The sequence below is a fragment of the Chiloscyllium plagiosum genome, unplaced genomic scaffold (assembly GCF_037043375.1).
Source record: "Chiloscyllium plagiosum isolate Xiang-an unplaced genomic scaffold, Cpla_swu_hap1 HiC_scaffold_21, whole genome shotgun sequence".
NCBI lineage: Eukaryota > Metazoa > Chordata > Chondrichthyes > Orectolobiformes > Hemiscylliidae > Chiloscyllium > Chiloscyllium plagiosum.
The window spans coordinates 57,459,644-57,483,715 of NW_028270159.1; the positions used below are offsets into that span (position 1 = coordinate 57,459,644).

The following is a 24,072-nucleotide window of genomic DNA, read 5'->3' on the forward strand; positions in this document are numbered from 1 at the left end:
CATCACACAGTTTCGAATCATCGCTGAGTTTTATCCCAGCTGGAGAAGCCACAAGTCACTCTGCAAACTCAAAATGCTCTCTAACACGCCAGGCAGAAAGGGAAATTGTACTCTCACATTTAGTCAACCATCTTTTCATTTCTGCCCTCAATCACAACATAAAGCCAGGAAACTGAGAGGTTGGAGCAGTTTCGCACAGTAACAACGTGTTGAATAGTTCGGACAAGTGCCACTCACTCAGGCCTGCACAAGAACACACATACTGATAGGTACAGGTGCCTCAAGTCTAACAAAAAGGCATAAATCGCACATAGAACTTACAACGCTACAGATAGTAAAGGCAGCAAACGTCCTTCAGCAGGACCGAAAACATGCGTGTGGATTGTCTCTAACTGCCAACATGAAAAGCCCGTGCATCAGCAAAGCAAGAGCAGAGCGAACTGCAATCAGCACCATGAGAATCTGTCCAGTGGCAACCCCAGTGGATTTCAAATCCGGCGGTTTATCCATTCCGACCGGAAAACACGCGTCGGTTATGGGGTTTCATCGGGGAATATCGCTGTTGTGAAGATGCTGACCAATAGCTCATCCGATTCCACGAAGAAACTCATCCGCATTCCAGAACTCTTTCAGGACCCGAATGCTTTTCTCTTGCTTTTTCCTCTCTTTGTTAAAACAGAAACAGGTTTGTTCTTTGTAAACATGGGCCTCTCACGTGCTCAGAGAACCGAAATGAAAATATACCAAATGACAGCAAAGCAAAGTCACTGCGTGTTTATGGAGATGGAAAAAGCCACGAGAAATTGTGCGTGCGTTCGAATCATCGGCAACTTGCGGGCACTTGTTTCAAAAGTCCACCAGCACTGCGAATCGCAGTTGACACGCTTGGAACCGATACGGGAACAGACCCAACACTTCCGTAATTCATCGCCGTAACCACTCGGACACGCTTCAGCAAAGCGCATTGCTCACAGCGGCTGGTATATTGTACTAGATCTGCAAATATCCCTGTTTTAAGGTGGCGCACGAAAATCCCATGCGATTTCAGTGAGATAGTCCATCCCGTTCCCGAATTATTGCCTTCCTTTGTTTTGTCTCAGTCGCTTTTCACTCACTATCTTCAAAAAAAAAATCAGCTTTGTTGTTTCTAAACATGGCCAACTTGCGCACTCAGCCAATGTGGTAACTATTGCTTGGCCGAAATATTGCACTTTGAAATGGGCTCGTGAATCTCTGCAGCGTTTGACTTTGCAACTATACAGTCTTTTAACTTTGGTTTTGTAAAATCATCGATGATGGCCTTGATCATTTGCAGCAATGAAAATCTCGCAGAGAATACAAACCGAAACAGACTACCTGATAAAGGGGATCCTGCCCCTCGGCTGCCCGTCGCTTATTGTGACCCAACTGGCCTGCGCATTCGGCTGTTAATCGGAAGTCTGAGTGTTTCGGGCTCAGCCAGGAATGGGCTCAGGGGCTTTTTTTTTCGCCAAGACAGCATTCCCTATCACTCGGCCGTACAGATCTTGGATGTTGAAGATGTCTTCCAAATCTTACCAGTTCCCCGGGTATGCCGTCAACCCACACACAGAAAACTATCAACGCACAGCTATTTCTAATACGATGATCAAACAGCTAGACAACCATCGTTAGATTCAGTGTCATCATTTGGAGAAGTGCCCTGCAGTCCATATGCATTGTCTTCTCATGATTTGAGCAATTTCTCTTCGGTGAGAATCAAACGATCAGAACAGATGTCCTTCACCATTAAATGAGATTTTAAGGTTCACAAGAAGGCACAGGTTGTGAGTATGGTGTGACTCTGATATGTATAATTAGTTTGTCATAGGCAGATAGGGAAAGCATTCTCTCACATGCTGGAAATTCGCTGCATTTGTTTTTGCCGCACGCGAATGGAAAGTAAAGCCAGCGGATACTAATCTCCTGCGCCCTCATTTAGAGGTGCACTAAAAGGCAGTTTCACAACACACTGGAAGTATGTTAACAGACAAACAGCGATATGCAAACGGTCTGTGATTGCAATTTATTGTCAATGGGAAAATTTGTTTCGCCTGACTCCCTTTCATGTCTCTTGTTGCTCACAGGACAGTTTGGCTGTTACTCCAGAGCGAGTGTTCTTCGGTTTTGCCTCCTCCCAATTTTGATTGCATGCAAACCTAATGCACTGAAGCAGAAATCTGGTCGATTTGCCTTGCGGATCCTTTTATTTTGAAAGTTGCATCAGAGGTCTGCGGTACAAATTGCTGCTTTGGTCTGTGAATCCCTGTCACCGAAGGGGGCAAGAGTGTACGATTGACGACACAATATTTATTCGACGGCAAACCTCTCATTCATTGATTTTGCATGGCAGTTATCGAAACAGGCCGATCTATTGCCCGCTCGGCTCCAGAGCGGGTAGTGTGGCCGAGTGGTCTAAGTCGCTGGACTCAAGTTCCAGTCTCACCTTGAGGCGTGGGTTCGAATCCCACCACTACTAGCGTTCGCGTCGTTCTGGTGGGCCATCCCTTCGCTTGTACGGACTGTGTTTACGAGCGCAGCCGTCCGCTGGCGAGCGATTCCTTTTCCGACGTGCGGTCCTTTTCATTCCAATCATTGTCACAATATCGGTCTGCTCGACATCAGATTATCATACCAGTTCTAATTCACCAACAATATTTTGCGAATCATCACACAGTTTCGAATCATCGCTGAGTTTTATCCCAGCTGGAGAAGCCACAAGTCACTCTGCAAACTCAAAATGCTCTCTAACACGCCAGGCAGAAAGGGAAATTGTACTCTCACATTTAGTCAACCATCTTTTCATTTCTGCCCTCAATCACAACATAAAGCCAGGAAACTGAGAGGTTGGAGCAGTTTCGCACAGTAACAACGTGTTGAATAGTTCGGACAAGTGCCACTCACTCAGGCCTGCACAAGAACACACATACTGATAGGTACAGGTGCCTCAAGTCTAACAAAAAGGCATAAATCGCACATAGAACTTACAACGCTACAGATAGTAAAGGCAGCAAACGTCCTTCAGCAGGACCGAAAACATGCGTGTGGATTGTCTCTAACTGCCAACATGAAAAGCCCGTGCATCAGCAAAGCAAGAGCAGAGCGAACTGCAATCAGCACCATGAGAATCTGTCCAGTGGCAACCCCAGTGGATTTCAAATCCGGCGGTTTATCCATTCCGACCGGAAAACACGCGTCGGTTATGGGGTTTCATCGGGGAATATCGCTGTTGTGAAGATGCTGACCAATAGCTCATCCGATTCCACGAAGAAACTCATCCGCATTCCAGAACTCTTTCAGGACCCGAATGCTTTTCTCTTGCTTTTTCCTCTCTTTGTTAAAACAGAAACAGGTTTGTTCTTTGTAAACATGGGCCTCTCACGTGCTCAGAGAACCGAAATGAAAATATACCAAATGACAGCAAAGCAAAGTCACTGCGTGTTTATGGAGATGGAAAAAGCCACGAGAAATTGTGCGTGCGTTCGAATCATCGGCAACTTGCGGGCACTTGTTTCAAAAGTCCACCAGCACTGCGAATCGCAGTTGACACGCTTGGAACCGATACGGGAACAGACCCAACACTTCCGTAATTCATCGCCGTAACCACTCGGACACGCTTCAGCAAAGCGCATTGCTCACAGCGGCTGGTATATTGTACTAGACCTGTTTTAAGGTGGCGCACGAAAATCCCATGCGATTTCAGTGAGATAGTCCATCCCGTTCCCGAATTATTGCCTTCCTTTGTTTTGTCTCAGTCGCTTTTCACTCACTATCTTCAAAAAAAAAAATCAGCTTTGTTGTTTCTAAACATGGCCAACTTGCGCACTCAGCCAATGTGGTAACTATTGCTTGGCCGAAATATTGCACTTTGAAATGGGCTCGTGAATCTCTGCAGCGTTTGACTTTGCAACTATACAGTCTTTTAACTTTGGTTTTGTAAAATCATCGATGATGGCCTTGATCATTTGCAGCAATGAAAATCTCGCAGAGAATACAAACCGAAACAGACTACCTGATAAAGGGGATCCTGCCCCTCGGCTGCCCGTCGCTTATTGTGACCCAACTGGCCTGCGCATTCGGCTGTTAATCGGAAGTCTGAGTGTTTCGGGCTCAGCCAGGAATGGGCTCAGGGGCTTTTTTTTTCGCCAAGACAGCATTCCCTATCACTCGGCCGTACAGATCTTGGATGTTGAAGATGTCTTCCAAATCTTACCAGTTCCCCGGGTATGCCGTCAACCCACACACAGAAAACTATCAACGCACAGCTATTTCTAATACGATGATCAAACAGCTAGACAACCATCGTTAGATTCAGTGTCATCATTTGGAGAAGTGCCCTGCAGTCCATATGCATTGTCTTCTCATGATTTGAGCAATTTCTCTTCGGTGAGAATCAAACGATCAGAACAGATGTCCTTCACCATTAAATGAGATTTTAAGGTTCACAAGAAGGCACAGGTTGTGAGTATGGTGTGACTCTGATATGTATAATTAGTTTGTCATAGGCAGATAGGGAAAGCATTCTCTCACATGCTGGAAATTCGCTGCATTTGTTTTTGCCGCACGCGAATGGAAAGTAAAGCCAGCGGATACTAATCTCCTGCGCCCTCATTTAGAGGTGCATGAAAAGGCAGTTTCACAACACACTGGAAGTATGTTAACAGACAAACAGCGATATGCAAACGGTCTGAGATTGCAATTTATTGTCAATGGGAAAATTTGTTTCGCCTGACTCCCTTTCATGTCTCTTGTTGCTCACTGGACAGTTTGGCTGTTACTCCAGAGCGAGTGTTCTTCGGTTTTGCCTCCTCCCAATTTTGATTGCATGCAAACCTAATGCACTGATGCAGAAATCTGGTCGATTTGCCTTGCGGATCCTTTTATTTTGAAAGTTGCATCAGAGGTCTGCGGTACAAATTGCTGCTTTGGTCTGTGAATCCCTGTCACCGAAGGGGGCAAGAGTGTACGATTGACGACACAATATTTATTCGACGGCAAACCTCTCATTCATTGATTTTGCATGGCAGTTATCGAAACAGGCCGATCTATTGCCGGCTCGGCGGCAGAGCGGGTAGTGTGGCCGAGTGGTCTAAGGCGCTGGACTCAAGTTCCAGTCTCAGCTTGAGGCGTGGGTTCGAATCCCACCGCTACCAGCGTTCGCGTCGTTCTGGTGGGCCATCCCTTCGCTTGTACAGACTGTGTTTACGAGCGCAGCCGTCCGCTGGCGAGCGATTCCTTTTCCGACGTGCGGTCCTTTTCATTCCAATCATTGTCACAATATCGGTCTGCTCGACATCAGATTATCATACCAGTTCTAATTCACCAACAATATTTTGCGAATCATCACACAGTTTCGAATCATCGCTGAGTTCTATCCCAGCTGGAGAAGCCACAAGTCACTCTGCAAACTCAAAATGCTCTCTAACACGCCAGGCAGAAAGGGAAATTGTACTCTCACATTTAGTCAACCATCTTTTCATTTCTGCCCTCAATCACAACATAAAGCCAGGAAACTGAGAGATTGGAGCAGTTTCGCACAGTAACAACGTGTTGAATAGTTCGGACAAGTGCCACTCACTCAGGCCTGCACAAGAACACACATACTGATAGGTACAGGTGCCTCAAGTCTAACAAAAAGGCATAAATCGCACATAGAACTTACAACGCTACAGATAGTAAAGGCAGCAAACGTCCTTCAGCAGGACCGAAAACATGCGTGTGGATTGTCTCTAACTGCCAACATGAAAAGCCCGTGCATCAGCAAAGCAAGAGCAGAGCGAACTGCAATCAGCACCATGAGAATCTGTCCAGTGGCAACCCCAGTGGATTTCAAATCCGGCGGTTTATCCATTCCGACCGGAAAACACGCGTCGGTTATGGGGTTTCATCGGGGAATATCGCTGTTGTGAAGATGCTGACCAATAGCTCATCCGATTCCACGAAGAAACTCATCCGCATTCCAGAACTCTTTCAGGACCCGAATGCTTTTCTCTTGCTTTTTCCTCTCTTTGTTAAAACAGAAACAGGTTTGTTCTTTGTAAACATGGGCCTCTCACGTGCTCAGAGAACCGAAATGAAAATATACCAAATGACAGCAAAGCAAAGTCACTGCGTGTTTATGGAGATGGAAAAAGCCACGAGAAATTGTGCGTGCGTTCGAATCATCGGCAACTTGCGGGCACTTGTTTCAAAAGTCCACCAGCACTGCGAATCGCAGTTGACACGCTTGGAACCGATACGGGAACAGACCCAACACTTCCGTAATTCATCGCCGTAACCACTCGGACACGCTTCAGCAAAGCGCATTGCTCACAGCGGCTGGTATATTGTACTAGATCTGCAAATATCCCTGTTTTAAGGTGGCGCACGAAAATCCCATGCGATTTCAGTGAGATAGTCCATCCCGTTCCCGAATTATTGCCTTCCTTTGTTTTGTCTCAGTCGCTTTTCACTCACTATCTTCAACAAAAAATCAGCTTTGTTGTTTCTAAACATGGCCAACTTGCGCACTCAGCCAATGTGGTAACTATTGCTTGGCCGAAATATTGTACTTTGAAATGGGCTCGTGAATCTCTGCAGCGTTTGACTTTGCAACTATACAGTCTTTTAACTTTGGTTTTGTAAAATCGATCGATGTTGGCCTTGATCATTTGCAGCAATGAAAATCTCGCAGAGAATACAAACCGAAACAGACTACCTGATAAAGGGGATCCTGCCCCTCGGCTGCCCGTCGCTTATTGTGACCCAACTGGCCTGCGCATTCGGCTGTTAATCGGAAGTCTGAGTGTTTCGGGCTCAGCCAGGAATGGGCTCAGGGGCTTTTTTTTTCGCCAAGACAGCATTCCCTATCACTCGGCCGTACAGATCTTGGATGTTGAAGATGTCTTCCAAATCTTACCAGTTCCCCGGGTATGCCGTCAACCCACACACAGAAAACTATCAACGCACAGCTATTTCTAATACGATGATCAAACAGCTAGACAACCATCGTTAGATTCAGTGTCATCATTTGGAGAAGTGCCCTGCAGTCCATATGCATTGTCTTCTCATGATTTGAGCAATTTCTCTTCGGTGAGAATCAAACGATCAGAACAGATGTCCTTCACCATTAAATGAGATTTTAAGGTTCACAAGAAGGCACAGGTTGTGAGTATGGTGTGACTCTGATATGTATAATTAGTTTGTCATAGGCAGACAGGGAAAGCATTCTCTCACATGCTGGAAATTCGCTGCATTTGTTTTTGCCGCACGCGAATGGAAAGTACAGCCAGCGGATACTAATCTCCTGCGCCCTCATTTAGAGGTGCACTAAAAGGCAGTTTCACAACACACTGGAAGTATGTTAACAGACAAACAGCGATATGCAAACGGTCTGTGATTGCAATTTATTGTCAATGGGAAAATTTGTTTCGCCTGACTCCCTTTCATGTCTCTTGTTGCTCACAGGACAGTTTGGCTGTTACTCCAGAGCGAGTGTTCTTCGGTTTTGCCTCCTCCCAATTTTGATTGCATGCAAACCTAATGCACTGAAGCAGAAATCTGGTCGATTTGCCTTGCGGATCCTTTTATTTTGAAAGTTGCATCAGAGGTCTGCGGTACAAATTGCTGCTTTGGTCTGTGAATCCCTGTCACCGAAGGGGGCAAGAGTGTACGATTGACGACACAATATTTATTCGACGGCAAACCTCTCATTCATTGATTTTGCATGGCAGTTATCGAAACAGGCCGATCTATTGCCGGCTCGGCGGCAGAGCGGGTAGTGTGGCCGAGTGGTCTAAGGCGCTGGACTCAAGTTCCAGTCTCAGCTTGAGGCGTGGGTTCGAATCCCACCGCTACCAGCGTTCGCGTCGTTCTGGTGGGCCATGCCTTCGCTTGTACAGACTGTGTTTACGAGCGCAGCTGTCCGCTGGCGAGCGATTCCTTTTCCGACGTGCGGTCCTTTTCATTCCAATCATTGTCACAATATCGGTCTGCTCGACATCAGATTATCATACCAGTTCTAATTCACCAACAATATTTTGCGAATCATCACACAGTTTCGAATCATCGCTGAGTTCTATCCCAGCTGGAGAAGCCACAAGTCACTCTGCAAACTCAAAATGCTCTCTAACACGCCAGGCAGAAAGGGAAATTGTACTCTCACATTTAGTCAACCATCTTTTCATTTCTGCCCTCAATCACAACATAAAGCCAGGAAACTGAGAGATTGGAGCAGTTTCGCACAGTAACAACGTGTTGAATAGTTCGGACAAGTGCCACTCACTCAGGCCTGCACAAGAACACACATACTGATAGGTACAGGTGCCTCAAGTCTAACAAAAAGGCATAAATCGCACATATAACTTACAACGCTACAGATAGTAAAGGCAGCAAACGTCCTTCAGCAGGACCGAAAACATGCGTGTGGATTGTCTCTAACTGCCAACATGAAAAGCCCGTGCATCAGCAAAGCAAGAGCAGAGCGAACTGCAATCAGCACCATGAGAATCTGTCCAGTGGCAACCCCAGTGGATTTCAAATCCGGCGGTTTATCCATTCCGACCGGAAAACACGCGTCGGTTATGGGGTTTCATCGGGGAATATCGCTGTTGTGAAGATGCTGACCAATAGCTCATCCGATTCCACGAAGAAACTCATCCGCATTCCAGAACTCTTTCAGGACCCGAATGCTTTTCTCTTGCTTTTTCCTCTCTTTGTTAAAACAGAAACAGGTTTGTTCTTTGTAAACATGGGCCTCTCACGTGCTCAGAGAACCGAAATGAAAATATACCAAATGACAGCAAAGCAAAGTCACTGCGTGTTTATGGAGATGGAAAAAGCCACGAGAAATTGTGCGTGCGTTCGAATCATCGGCAACTTGCGGGCACTTGTTTCAAAAGTCCACCAGCACTGCGAATCGCAGTTGACACGCTTGGAACCGATACGGGAACAGACCCAACACTTCCGTAATTCATCGCCGTAACCACTCGGACACGCTTCAGCAAAGCGCATTGCTCACAGCGGCTGGTATATTGTACTAGATCTGCAAATATCCCTGTTTTAAGGTGGCGCACGAAAATCCCATGCGATTTCAGTGAGATAGTCCATCCCGTTCCCGAATTATTGCCTTCCTTTGTTTTGTCTCAGTCGCTTTTCACTCACTATCTTCAAAAAAAAATCAGCTTTGTTGTTTCTAAACATGGCCAACTTGCGCACTCAGCCAATGTGGTAACTATTGCTTGGCCGAAATATTGCACTTTGAAATGGGCTCGTGAATCTCTGCAGCGTTTGACTTTGCAACTATACAGTCTTTTAACTTTGGTTTTGTAAAATCGATCGATGTTGGCCTTGATCATTTGCAGCAATGAAAATCTCGCAGAGAATACAAACCGAAACAGACTACCTGATAAAGGGGATCCTGCCCATCGGCTGCCCGTCGCTTATTGTGACCCAACTGGCCAGCGCATTAGGCTGTTAATCGGAAGTCTGAGTGTTTCGGGCTCAGCCAGGAATGGGCTCAGGGGCTTTTTTTTTCGCCAAGACAGCATTCCCTGTCACTCGGCCGTACAGATCTTGGATGTTGAAGATGTCTTCCAAATCTTACCAGTTCCCCGGGTATGCCGTCAACCCACACACAGAAAACTATCAACGCACAGCTATTTCTAATACGATGATCAAACAGCTAGACAACCATCGTTAGATTCAGTGTCATCATTTGGAGAAGTGCCCTGCAGTCCATATGCATTGTCTTCTCATGATTTGAGCAATTTCACTTCGGTGAGAATCAAACGATCAGAACAGATGTCCTTCACCATTAAATGAGATTTTAAGGTTCACAAGAAGGCACAGGTTGTGAATATGGTGTGACTCTGATATGTATAATTAGTTTGTCATAGGCAGATAGGGAAAGCATTCTCTCACATGCTGGAAATTCGCTGCATTTGTTTTTGCCGCACGCGAATGGAAAGTAAAGCCAGCGGATACGGATACTAATCTCCTGCGCCCTCATTTAGAGGTGCACTAAAAGGCAGTTTCACAACACACTGGAAGTATGTTAACAGACAAACAGCGATATGCAAACGGTCTGTGATTGCAATTTATTGTCAATGGGAAAATTTGTTTCGCCTGACTCCCTTTCATGTCTCTTGTTGCTCACAGGACAGTTTGGCTGTTACTCCAGAGCGAGTGTTCTTCGGTTTTGCCTCCTCCCAATTTTGATTGCATGCAAACCTAATGCACTGAAGCAGAAATCTGGTCGATTTGCCTTGCGGATCCTTTTATTTTGAAAGTTGCATCAGAGGTCTGCGGTACAAATTGCTGCTTTGGTCTGTGAATCCCTGTCACCGAAGGGGGCAAGAGTGTACGATTGACGACACAATATTTATTCGACGGCAAACCTCTCATTCATTGATTTTGCATGGCAGTTATCGAAACAGGCCGATCTATTGCCGGCTCGGCTCCAGAGCGGGTAGTGTGGCCGAGTGGTCTAAGGCGCTGGACTCAAGTTCCAGTCTCACCTTGAGGCGTGGGTTCGAATCCCACCACTACTAGCGTTCGCGTCGTTCTGGTGGGCCATCCCTTCGCTTGTACGGACTGTGTTTACGAGCGCAGCCGTCCGCTGGCGAGCGATTCCTTTTCCGACGTGCGGTCCTTTTCATTCCAATCATTGTCACAATATCGGTCTGCTCGACATCAGATTATCATACCAGTTCTAATTCACCAACAATATTTTGCGAATCATCACACAGTTTCGAATCATCGCTGAGTTTTATCCCAGCTGGAGAAGCCACAAGTCACTCTGCAAACTCAAAATGCTCTCTAACACGCCAGGCAGAAAGGGAAATTGTACTCTCACATTTCGTCAACCATCTTTTCATTTCTGCCCTCAATCACAACATAAAGCCAGGAAACTGAGAGATTGGAGCAGTTTCGCACAGTAACAACGTGTTGAATAGTTCGGACAAGTGCCACTCACTCAGGCCTGCACAAGAACACACATACTGATAGGTACAGGTGCCTCAAGTCTAACAAAAAGGCATAAATCGCACATAGAACTTACAACGCTACAGATAGTAAAGGCAGCAAACGTCCTTCAGCAGGACCGAAAACATGCGTGTGGATTGTCTCTAACTGCCAACATGAAAAGCCCGTGCATCAGCAAAGCAAGAGCAGAGCGAACTGCAATCAGCACCATGAGAATCTGTCCAGTGGCAACCCCAGTGGATTTCAAATCCGGCGGTTTATCCATTCCGACCGGAAAACACGCGTCGGTTATGGGGTTTCATCGGGGAATATCGCTGTTGTGAAGATGCTGACCAATAGCTCATCCGATTCCACGAAGAAACTCATCCGCATTCCAGAACTCTTTCAGGACCCGAATGCTTTTCTCTTGCTTTTTCCTCTCTTTGTTAAAACAGAAATAGGTTTGTTCTTTGTAAACATGGGCCTCTCACGTGCTCAGAGAACCGAAATGAAAATATACCAAATGACAGCAAAGCAAAGTCACTGCGTGTTTATGGAGATGGAAAAAGCCACGAGAAATTGTGCGTGCGTTCGAATCATCGGCAACTTGCGGGCACTTGTTTCAAAAGTCCACCAGCACTGCGAATCGCAGTTGACACGCTTGGAACCGATACGGGAACAGACCCAACACTTCCGTAATTCATCGCCGTAACCACTCGGCCGCTCACAGCGGCTGGTATATTGTACTAGATCTGCAAATATCCCTGTTGTAAGGTGGCGCACGAAAATCCCATGCGATTTCAGTGAGATTATCCATCCCGTTTCCGAATTATTGCCTTCCCTTGTTTTGTCTCAGTCGCTTTTCACTCACTATATTCAAAAAAAAATCAGCTTTGTTGTTTCTAAACATGGCCAACTTGCGCACTCAGCCAATGTGGTAACTATTGCTTGGCCGAAATATTACACTTTGAAATGGGCTCGTGAATCTCTGCAGCGTTTGACTTTGCAGCTATACAGTCTTTTAACTTTGGTTTTATAAAATCGATCGTTGTTGGCCTTGATCATTTGCAGCAATGAAAATCTCGCAGGGAATACAAACCGAAACAGACGACCTGATAAAGGGGATTCTGCCCCTCGGCTGCCCGTCGCTTATTGTGACCCAACTGGCCTGCGCATTAGGCTGTTAATCGGAAGTCTGAGTGTTTCGGGCTCAGCCAGGGATGGGCCCAGGGGCTTTTTTTTTAACCAAGACAGCCTTCCCCGTCACTCGGCCGTACAGATCTTGGATGTTGAAGACGTCTTCCAAATCTTACCAGTTCCCCGGGTATGCCGTCAACCCACACACAGAAAACTATCAACGCACAGCTATTTCTAATTCGATGATCAAACAGCTAGACAACCATCGTTAGATTCAGTGTCATCATTTGGAGAAGTGCCCTGCAGTCCATATGCATTGTCTTCTCATGATTTGAGCAATTTCTCTTCGGTGAGAATCAAACGATCAGAACAGATGTCCTTCACCATTAAATGAGATTTTAAGGTTCACAAGAAGGCACAGTTTGCGAGTATGATGTGACTCTGATATGTATAATTAGTTTGTCATAGGCAGATAGGGAAAGCATTCTCTCACATGCTGGAAATTCGCTGTATTTGTTTTTGCCGCACGCGAATGGAAAGTAAAGCCAGCGGATACGGATACTAATCTCCTGCGCCCTCATTTAGAGGTGCACTAAAAGGCAGTTTCACAACACACTGGAAGTATGTTAACAGACAAACAGCGATATGCAAACGGTCTGTGATTGCAATTTATTGTCAATGGGAAAATTTGTTTCGCCTGACTCCCTTTCATGTCTCTTGTTGCTCACTGGACAGTTTGGCTGTTATTCCAGAGCGAGTGTTCTTCGGTTTTGCCTCCTCCCAATTTTGATTGCATGCAAACCTAATGCACTGAAGCAGAAATCTGGTCGATTTGCCTTGCGGATCCTTTTATTTTGAAAGTTGCATCAGCGGTCTGCGGTACAAATTGCTGCTTTGGTCTGTGAATCCCTGTCACCGAAGGGAGCAAGAGTGTACGATTGACGACGCAATATTTATTCGACGGCAAACCTCTCATTCATTGATTTTGCATGGCAGTTATCGAAACAGGCCGATCTATTGCCCGCACGGCGGCAGTGCGGCTTGTGTGGCCGAGTGGTCTAAGGCGCTGGACTCACGTTCGTGTCTCAGCTTGAGGCGTGGGTTCGAATCCCACCACTGCCCGCGTTTGCGTCGTTTTGGCGGGCCATCCCTTCGCACTAAAAGTCAGTTTCACAACATGGAAGTATGTTAACAGGGAAACAGCGATATGCAAACGGTCTGTGATTGCAATTTATTGTCGATGCGAAAGTTTGTTTCGCCTGACTCCCTTTCATGTCTCTTGTTGCTCACTGGACAGTTTGGCTGTTACTCTCTAGCTAGTGTTCCTCGGTTTTGCCTACTCCCAATGCGTGTCACTTTGATTGAATGCAAACCTAATGCACTGAAGCAGAAATCTCGTTGATTTGCCTTGCGGATCCTTTTATTTTGAAAGATGCATCAGAGGGCTGCGATCGAAATTGCTGCTTTGATCTGTGAATCCCGGTCACCGAAGGGAGGGAGAGTACAAGATTGACGACACACTATTTATTCGACGACAAACGTCTCATTCATTCGTTTTACATGGCAGTTATCGTAACAGGCCGATCTATTTCCGGGGCAGCGGCGTGGTTGGTCGTGTGGCCGAATGGTCTCCGGCGCTGGGTACTTGTTCCGTTCTCCGTTGAGGCGTGATTCCGTGATTACGTCATTCTGTCGGCCCATCCCTTCGCTGCTTTGTGCTTTCTTTTTTACCTGAACCATGCTCTGCAATGCAAAGTATTGCCCAGCATGTTTGCAAGGACTCCTTTTTGGACATGCATGTCCTTTTCATTCCAATCATTGTCACAATACCGGTCTGCTCAACATCAGATTTTCATACCAGTTCTAATTCACCAACAACCAATTGCGAGATATCACAGCGCATAAATTTTTATCCCAGCTGGAGAAGCCAGATGTCACTCTGCAAAGTCAATTTACAATGTAACACGCCAGGCAGAAAGGGAAAATGTACTCTCACATTTTGTAAACCATCTTTTCATTTCTGCCTTCAATCACAACACAAAACCAAGAAACTGAGAGATGGGAGCAGTTTCGCACAGTAACAACGTGTTGAATAGTTTAGACAAGTGGCACTCACTCAGGCCTGCACAAGAACCCTCATACTGATAGTTACAGGTGCCTCAAGTCTAATAAACAAGCATAAATCGCACAGTATCCTTACAACGCTATAGGGTAGTAAAGGCAGCAAACTTCCTTCAGCAGCACCGAGAACATGCGTGTGGATTGTCTCTAACTGCCAACATGAAAGCCCGTGCATCAGCAATGCAACAGCAGAGTATACTGTGATCAGCAGCATGCGAATCTCTAACGTCAGTGGATTTCAAATAATGCACTTTATCCACTCGGATCGTACAACACACGTCGGTTATGGGGTTTCGGAAATGGAAAGATAGATCTCGGTGAAGATCTTGAGGATAACTTACCACGGGGTAAAAAGGAAACCCTTGAAGGGGACAGAGAAGTTAAAAATTCCCGGTGTTTTCAGTGCAATAAAGTAGGCCACGTGAAATCACCGAACCCAAAGTTGGTGGTTTCGGAGAAGCACCGGGAAGCCTGTTGCAGGAAAACAGGATCAGTCAGTGAATTTTGTTGGACTGGTAATGGAAAGTACAGTGGAGTCTAGAAAGCTGCTCCAGAACAGTACAAGCTGGTCAGAGGTTGGTTAAGGAGGTAGTGCCAGATCTTCTTCAACCATACACCTGCGAATGTAAAGTTTATTTTCATAGGCCAGGAGCAGCAGAAAAAGAGGTTGCAATATTGACATATACATGACCCTCTCAATGTGTGATGCTGGAAGATGAGAAACTATGTCCTTCTGAAGGATTATTGCCAGAAAAGCTGCTAGTATTGTGAATTCACAGTGAGACAAGCGCTCAACTATGTAAAGTGAGGTTAAAGTGTCCACTGAAGAATGAAAAATTGGTCCAGCACTGGACCAGCTCTCAGCTCCAGAAATACAATTTTTCTGTGTTAATTATATAGCTAATTCATGACAATGCAGACATCTTCTGCTCAGATAAATGAACTGAGTTACAGCAGAAGGATGAAAATTTAAAGCAGTTGTATCAAAAGGCACACAAAGAAGAAGAATCTCAATGTATCCCTGAATGTTATTATCTTAAACATGATGTCTTAATGAGGAAATGGAGATCATCACACATTCACTCAGATGAGAAATGGCCAGACATCCATCAAGATGTGTTGCCAGTATGTTGTCGAAAGGAAATGTTGCGAGTGGTGCATGACCTAACACTAGGGAGTCATTTAGGGGGAAAAAAATGAAGCTGAACTGGAAAACACCGTGTTACTGGCCTGGACTGCACAAGATTGTAGTTGAATTTTACGAGATAAATCATATATATCAGGTAAATGGAAAACCAAAATCAGCAATAAAACCCGCACCTTTAATACCTATTCCTGGATTTGAGGAACCTTTTACAAGAGTCTTAATTGATTGCGTAAGACCCCTACCTAAAACAAAGAGTGGGAATGAGTATTTGCTAACAACAATGGACGTGTTCACTAGATTTCCAGAGGCTGCCCCATTACACAATATCACAGCTGAAAGGATTGTGGAGGAATTACTCAAATCTTTCACTAGAGACGGCCTACTGACAAAGATACAATCAGATCAAATTCAACTTCACACTGAAATAATTCAAGAAAGTTATGGACAGCTTAGGAATAAAATAATTCAAATCTACTGCGTAGCATCCAGAGTCGCAGGGAGTGCTAGAAATGGGGCATCAAACATGATGTTAAGCGCTGCTAGTCAAGACCATCCAGATCATTGGGATAAGGGAATTCCATTTGTGCTTCTTGCAATCAGAGACACACCAAATGAATCGACCAAATTCAGTCCATTTGAATTAGTTTTGGGGCATGAAATGAGAGGACTGCTAAGATTGATTGAGGAGAAATTGATTAGTCAGAATTCAGAGACCATATATTTTGCCTATGTGTCAAATTGTCAGTAATAAATAAATAGAGCGGGGGAGTTTGCCAGACAGCATTTAAAAGTATCACAGCAGACACTGCATCAGGAAGCAAACAAGCAATCAAAATATTGTGATTTTGCTATCAGAGATAACGTGTCACTTCCAGTGATAAGTGAACCATTAAAAGCTAGGTTTAGTGAACTTATCAAAGGAAATTGAGTGAGTTGAACTATTTGGTAAGGACTCCAGACTGAAATACATCTCACAGAATATGCTCAAAACGTATTTTGACAAGGAAGGAAAGCCAAAGGAGACTTTTATTGATCACAAAACAGAAGGAAGAACCAAGTTGACAGGATTCTGAATTGGACATTCCTCAAATTAAATTGGACAATGAGGACATTGTCAAAAATATTGAGTTACCTTCCAGAGAAAAATTGAAATGACCTAAAAGAGTTATTACTATCACATGGAGAGATTTGTGGAAATAAACTGGGAAGTACTAATCTAATTATACATGATGTAGATATTGGAGATGCTGTTCTGATTAAGCAACATCTTTGGAGGCATAACCCTCTGAAGTTGACACAGGTTCAAAAGGAGATTGAATGAATGCTCTGAGTTGGCATAGTCGAAGTGAGTTACAGTGACTGGAGCTTATGCATAATAATGGTGCTGAAAGCAGATGATATGCAGTGGTTATGTGTAGTCTATCACAAAGTCAATGCGGTTACAAAGACTGGTGCATAACCCATTCCACATTTGAAAGACTGGGTTGAAAAGTTGGGACAAGCAACTTATATTTCTAAGTTGGACTTGCTTCGATGATACTGGCATATAACTTTGTTAGAAAGAGCAAAGGCACTTTTGGCTTTTGTAACGCCAAATGGACTGTATCAGATTACGAGAAAGTGAGGACTGCAGATGCTGGAGATCAGAGCGAAAAATGCGTTGCTGGAAAAGCGCAGCAGGTCAGGCAGCATCCAAGGAGCAGGAGAATCGACGTTTCGGGCATAAGCCCTTCTTCAGATTATGCCATTTGATATGAAAAATGCCAGCCACGTTTCAGAAAATAACTAACAAGGTCATTGCCGGACTACCCTACTGTTTTGAATATATAGGTGACCCAATGACTTTTAGTCACACATGGGAGGAACATTTTCAACACTTGTCAGACTTGTTTGATCGACTTTGGAAGGCAGGCTTGGTGAAAAACCTGGCTAAAAGAGAATTTGCCAAAGCCCAGGTCACCTTCCTGGACCATGTTACTGAACATGGACAAATGGCCCTATGGGATGCAAAAACAAAGGTAATTGTGGAGTTTTCCATACCATCGACAAAAAGAGCAGTACTACGATTCCTGAGATTGAGTGGATTTTATCAAAAATATTGATGGATATTGATGGTTCATTTCTGTAAGGAGTGAAGTGTGATGATGCTGCTCATTTAACAAGGTTATGTTGTCCTTGGTTTTGTTTTTCAGAGAGATCAAAAAAGACATAGACTCGAAAGCGTCTAATTTGAAGGGTTTTAAGGCCAGTTTGATTATGGCTCACAGATACTGCCCCATACAAAAGTATTTCAAGTCTTTGAAAACAAAACACTTGTTCAATGAAATGAGAGTGGCCAGTTCTCCCAGCTCAACTTTTCTCTGGTTTGATTTATGTTTGCAGTGTTGTAGAAGCTGCTGAGTGCAAAAAAGCAGGCCCATGCCGGTACTCACTCTCTAACATCTCTCTTGTAAGACCCTGTGTTAATTTTACCTTTTGTGCCAAGGAGTGTTTCTGGGGATTGTTGCAAGTACTTGGAACAGCATCATTAAGGTGGGATAATATGTTGGGTTTTTTGAATAAGTTGTTATTCTGCATTCTGTTCTCTTTTGTTTGTGTTTCATTTGGTAATCTTGTAAAACAAATTCTGTTTTGTTTAAAACTACATGATTTGACCAACAGCATCTCTCCTGGAATATCTACTCTACATCTGCTCAATACAACCAGCAAAATTAGGGTCTGGGCTATTTCCTTGAAATGTTTTAGAGGTTCTGGCCTGGTTGACATGTGATACGTCTCATGCACATGGTGAAGGAAAAGCAAAGATGGGTAAATACACTTGAAGTGACAACGACAACTCTCAATGCATAGCGGTAACTTAGTTAGCAAAGGGCTTGAACCCATGACTTAAGCATCACCCTGTAACACTTGAGCAAACCAACCAACCCACCTTTTTGAGGTAGCGCAATGTCTTTTCTCATGATGATCAGAGCCGGGCAGTCAGTGAATTTCAGTTTTTACTATTGGATATATAATATGCAGAAGTAAGTCAGTCAATTTCACCTTTCTTCAACAAAAACTAGCTAATGTTATAATCGCATATACTCAAGCTCATCAGTTGATTTGCAATCCAAATTCTCAACATAGTCAGGAAGCATGCAATTTCAAGCACAGTGTCACCAGTTCCACTTCTGTATGTCATATTGACCATTGTCCTGTGAAGCAGCATAGCTTCAACAGTTGCACACTATATTTCTTGAAGTTCACAGACATTTTGACTCGTAGTTATATTCTGCTGAGTTATTTGCTCCAAAACTCATACCGCATGGATTTGAATTGGAACTTATCAGTAGGGTTCTTTCTGCTTCTAAAAGGGAAAGTTTCTTTGTTGTCAGCAACAACTCAGTACTTAAATTGTTCATTTTACGAAAAGGCTCATGTTCCTTGTGCATGTTTCGTTTGACTGCACTTATTAGCAAGTTACCACGCTTTTCTGTAGCATTGGTCAAAGACACATGAGCGCCAAAGATTATTACTTCCGACAGCATGTTACATCGTATTTCTGAAACGACTAGACTTTAGAGGAAATGGTCCCGCTGACATTAAGCAGGAGAATGATGTTTCTCGGTGCGTTGTTAACTCTCGGAGAGGGTTATTTGTTACCTCCAATGTAGATGCTTGACGGGAGACCAAGGAACGTAGTTCCACTGGCGGTTGTGGGAAAACTGCTGATAGACATCGGCAAAATAATTTTTAAAATAAGTTTCACTTGAATCGAAACCTTAACTCTCCTCTTCCCAGGTTATGTCAGGCCTGCTCAGTTCCTCAACTTTTCTTTTTATTTTCATTTGCTTGTGAAAGAGAATGAGCGCTGATCCGTTTGCTGCACTGAGTATCAAACAGTGATCACGAGTACAACGACCGTTGCTGTGGTTAAAGCTTTTGAATGTTTCATTGTCCATACGAGCCTTGCTGTTTGCTGGCTGCACACTGGGATGTTGCATCAAAATAGACTTTGAATTTAGAGTTCACAGAAACACGCAGCACGGAAACACACCCCCTGTGCAACTCGTTCATGTAGACCAGGTAAGTAAATCTAGTCCCATTTGCCAGCATTTACCCAACATCACCCTAAACCCTTTCAGTTAATGCATCCATCCAGATGCCTTGTAATCATAGTAATTGTACCCACCTCCGCCAAATTCCTCTCGCAGCTTATTCCATAAACGCACCGCCCTTGGCTGAAAAAGATACTGGAACAAGTTGAGATGCAGTCAGTGCCAGCGAGAGAAGTGACAGCTGAAATTGTACAGTGTGTGTTACAATTTTTAAATCTCTCTTGCATTCAGGGTGTTGATGGAGTACTGAAGAATTAAATATGTTACCCCCCTGTTGTAAGGAACGGTCCAAAGATTAACCAGTCAGATTAATTTTTGTTTGGAAACTTTTCGAAGCAATATTTTGGTACATTGTTAATACGCACATGGATAATTAGTGTACAACTAAGGAAAGTATGGCATTAATTTCTTCAGGAAAGCTCACACTCGTCTGACATGCTGGGGTGCAAAGAGAGTTAGTTGTAGTGTACATCGCCTTCCAAAGCACATTTGAGACAGTGCCACACAATAGTCTTTTGAGCAAAGTCAGAACTCCTGAAATAATAAAGAGAGCAGCAACATGGAAACAGAAATGCAGAGTGACAGGAAATAGAGAGAAGTGATTCACTGATATTATGCAGCTGGGAGGATGTTTGTAGTAGAATTTTCTGGGGAGGGGGGTGGTCAATGTTGGTGCATTTGCTTTTCAGCATATATACTGCCAAAGGTATATATATATTTTAAAAGACTTTAATACAGGGGTAGATATTTAGCGATTGTTGCGCTGTTTAACATTATTCCGAAAGATGCATGTCTGCTATAATCACAGGATCGACTCAAATGGTAACTCACCAGAAAGGTTTTCTAAAGTGAGCGCTACCTGGAAAATCTTTACTTCATACCTCCCGATGGGACTGGATGTGTCATAAACCGTCGCAGATTGTCATCATGGAAAATAACAACAAGTTAGCACACTACTGTAAGAAGATTTTAATGGCTTCACAAAACTTCCGACATGTGCCATGGACGGGTTTTCTTTCACAATGCAAAACTTAACCACAGTGTTCCCTTTCCACCAAATTCCCGACCAAAAAGCAAACTTTTTCAAATGAGTCCAACAGTGCTGAACACAATTCCCTTGGACAATTTTGTAGTAGCTGTCAGTAAAGAGAGAACGAAACTTCAAATGACATCTGCAGTTGATATCTATTCTTGTAATTCCAAGCCATGAAGGTGAAATTTCTCGCCCACCTGTAAAAGCAGAAGCATATCTGCACGCAGACAACCAAGACAGCGAAATAAAATGTAACTTTCAGCAATAGTTTGCAGTTGACATTTTTAACAGAAGGGAAGTCTACAGTTCCTGAACTGCCAGCTCGCCAATTAACCACTCCCACAAGCAATTCCAGACTCCGAACTCCAATTTTGCCCTTTTATGTACTACCCAAAAGGACTAACATTATGGAAATAAAGATATTGCAAATTGAATTATGTTTTTATTCGTGTACATTTGTGTTTCTTCTTATATGTTTATGAGTGTGCCTGTATTCTAAATAATATCAAATAAACCAGACTTCTGGGTTAATTTTATATCAATGTTGTTGCAGTTCTTGCACAGTCAGAATCTACAAACAGAGGCAGTAGGAGATTACACGCAGTTTCATTAGCACTTTACTCCTTGAGAATTTAAGCCGCTGCTGATCCAGAATATTAAACTCTAACCCAAAGACAGCAATCATTAACGTCAGCAGGAAGGAAGTCCCAAGGCACAAGTTCTTATTCCCAGGCCGTGTATACAGCGGGGAATTCCCATTTCTGCGAATCTACACTTTAATTCTGGCCATTCACACGCTTCACTGTCAGTCTAGAGCAGGGTGGGATAAATTGGAAATCAAGTGAGCCAGGAACACCAAATAAGTTCGCCAGTTCCTGAAGGAGGCCAGGAACAGAGAGCTTGCTTCAGAATCCAGTACTGAGCTCAACATTAAAATGGAGCAATAAAACAGGAACCTTCCACCATCGTTCACACCGTCAGTCTGCACATGTTCCACCCTTTTCACACAAAGCCTTTCACAACCATTCACCTGCATCCCCCAGTGTAACTCAGTGCCTACTTCCACCCATCATTTCCCCGTAACCTAACGTCACAGCTCACCCAGCATCCACAAATGCTCATGCACACAGGACAAAACAAAGTCAGTTCAATTACTCAAAGTTGGACAATGCAGATGGCACTCTATTTAGGAAAGTGCTCTTGTTGATACAAACACTTCTCTTTAGGTCTTTACTGCTTTGAAGTATCTTGCCATGTCTTGACATGCTTGAAGGGATTTGACAAGTTTGACAGCTCGGTGCAACAAACAGTTGGCATAATTAGGGATTGGCAAGAAATGCTGACTTAGAAAATTATGCCAATCCCTCATTAATGAATACCAGAACCAATGTCACTCTGCCTAGTCTTAAAATTCTCCATCCTGGGGAAAGAAACCTGCTACTCACCTAATCTCCTTATTTTATAAACCTCTACTAGGTAGCCTCCCAAACTCCTTCGCCCCATTGAAAAAGGTCCCAGCCTATCCAACCTTTCCTTATAACACAAATCCTCCATTCCTGGAAATAACCTGGTAACTGTATCCTGACTTAACAGTATCCTCCCTGTAACAAGACGACTAGAACTGGGCACGGTACTCCAGAGGAGATCTGTGCAACATCACTTTAGAATGTGAGGTATTACATCTTGGTTCAGCATAATCAAAGAGATTCTACAAGAACACCGAGAGCAAGAGAAGAACCAGAGAGAGAGAGAAAGAGATAGATAGTTAGATAGAGAGAGAGAGAAAGAAAGAGAGCAGGACTCCCAAAGAGGCCACACCGTGCCAAAACTCAAGATATGGGAGAGATATCAAATGAATATTTCGCATCAGTTTGTACTGTGGAAAAATAAGTGGAGGCTAGAGAAATCTTGGCAAATAAATACTCATGTCTTGACAATAGCTCACGTTACAATTCACATTATTCTCATATAGTGCCTTTGCCTTCCTGATCTCCCACTTAAGAATGTCCCAATACTTTGGAGAAGATTTGTAGCTCAGATCGAGGTTCTGAATGTAAGTTTGCTCGCTGAGCTGGAAGGTTCATCTTTAGACATTTCATCACCATACAAGGTAACATCATCAGTGAGCCCCTGGTGAACTGCTGGTGTTATGCCCTGCTTTTCATTTATGTGTTTAGGTTTCCTTGGGTTTGTGATGTCAGTTGTTTTGTGATGTCAGTTCCTCTGTTGGTCATGTTATTTCCTGTTCTTTTTCTCAGAGGGTGGTAGATGGTTCAAATCGATGTGTTTGTTGATAGAGTTCCAGTTGGAATGCCATGGTTTTAGGAATTCTCGTGCGAGTCTCTGTTTGGGTTGTCCTAGGATGGATGTTTTGTCCTAGTCAAAGTGGTCTCCTTCCTTATCTGTATGTAAGGATACCAGTGAGAGTGGGTCTTGTCTTTTTGTGGCTTGTTGATGTTCATGTATCCTGGTGCCTAGTTTTCTCCCTGTTTGTCTGGTGTAGTGTTTGTTACAGTTTTTGCAAGGTATTTTGTAAATGACATTCATTTTGCTTGTTGTCTGTATAGGGTCTTTTAAGTTCAATTACTGCAGTTTTAGTGGGTTGATTTGTGGACTACCATGATGTCAAGAGGTCTGAGTAGTCTGGCAGTCATTTCTGAGATGTCTTTGATGTAGGGGTGACCCGAAAAAAATAAAAACATTGTTATCCTAGCCGCAGACAAAGGATGCTTGACCCTGATTTTAAACCGAACAGACTACATTGAGAAAGCGAATGCACTGCTTGCAGATACCGAAACTTACCAACAGGTGGCAATAAACCCAAACCTAAAACTAGAGAACCGAATCACAGTCCGACTCAAGAAAACTTTAGAAATCTGAAGAATTGATCAAGACAGACTTTGAAAAAATGAAACCAGATGGATCCAACACACCATGCTTCTACGGATTACCAAAAATTCAAAAACTAGGAGCCCCCCTCAGACACACAGTCTCACTTTATGGAACTTCCTGATCATGGGTTCCCACCCAAAACGTCCATTCTCCTGCTCCTCAGATGCTGCATGACCTGCTGTGCTTTCCAGCACCATACACTCTCGACTCACTACATGGAACACCAATGTACAGATTAGCCAAGGAGCTACACCAAAGACTAAAACACTTAGTAAAAGACTCACACCACTCCATCCATTCACTCCATCCAAGAATTCCTGAACACCATCAAAGTCACCAAGACAGAAAATGATAAAATAATGGCCTTTAACGTATCAGCCCTGTTCAAATCCATCAATATCAACATGACCAAAGAAACAGTGACAATACTGAAGAACGAAAAACACATACGCTAAGCACCTCCTACTTTACCAGCAAGGACAACATCGTCAACTAGTGGACTTATGCCTTACCAGTCATTTCACTTTCAATAACAAAACCTACAGACAAACCAATGGAACACCCATGGGATCTCCGACATCAGGATTCTTAACAGAAGTGGTAATGCAGACACTCGACAAAACAGCTTTGACAAACATCCAAACCAAACTTTGAGTCCGTGACGTGGATGACATCTTTGTCATCAC

The 24,072-nt window shown here is 43.8% G+C and overlaps 4 non-coding genes across 4 annotated transcripts; all 4 read left to right on the forward strand.

The window, feature by feature from the left end:
• The first annotated feature begins 2,414 nt into the window (after nt 1-2,414).
• On the forward strand, nt 2,415-2,497 carry trnal-caa (transfer RNA leucine (anticodon CAA)). Its single transcript has one exon. It is a non-coding gene; the product is annotated as a tRNA-Leu (tRNA).
• Nucleotides 2,498-5,088: 2,591 nt separating this feature from the next.
• trnal-caa (transfer RNA leucine (anticodon CAA)) lies at nt 5,089-5,171 on the forward strand. Its single transcript has one exon. It is a non-coding gene; the product is annotated as a tRNA-Leu (tRNA).
• Nucleotides 5,172-7,773: 2,602 nt separating this feature from the next.
• On the forward strand, nt 7,774-7,856 carry trnal-caa (transfer RNA leucine (anticodon CAA)). Its single transcript has one exon. It is a non-coding gene; the product is annotated as a tRNA-Leu (tRNA).
• A 2,608-nt stretch (nt 7,857-10,464) lies between these two features.
• Nucleotides 10,465-10,547, forward strand: trnal-caa (transfer RNA leucine (anticodon CAA)). Its single transcript has one exon. It is a non-coding gene; the product is annotated as a tRNA-Leu (tRNA).
• The last annotated feature ends 13,525 nt before the right edge of the window (nt 10,548-24,072 follow it).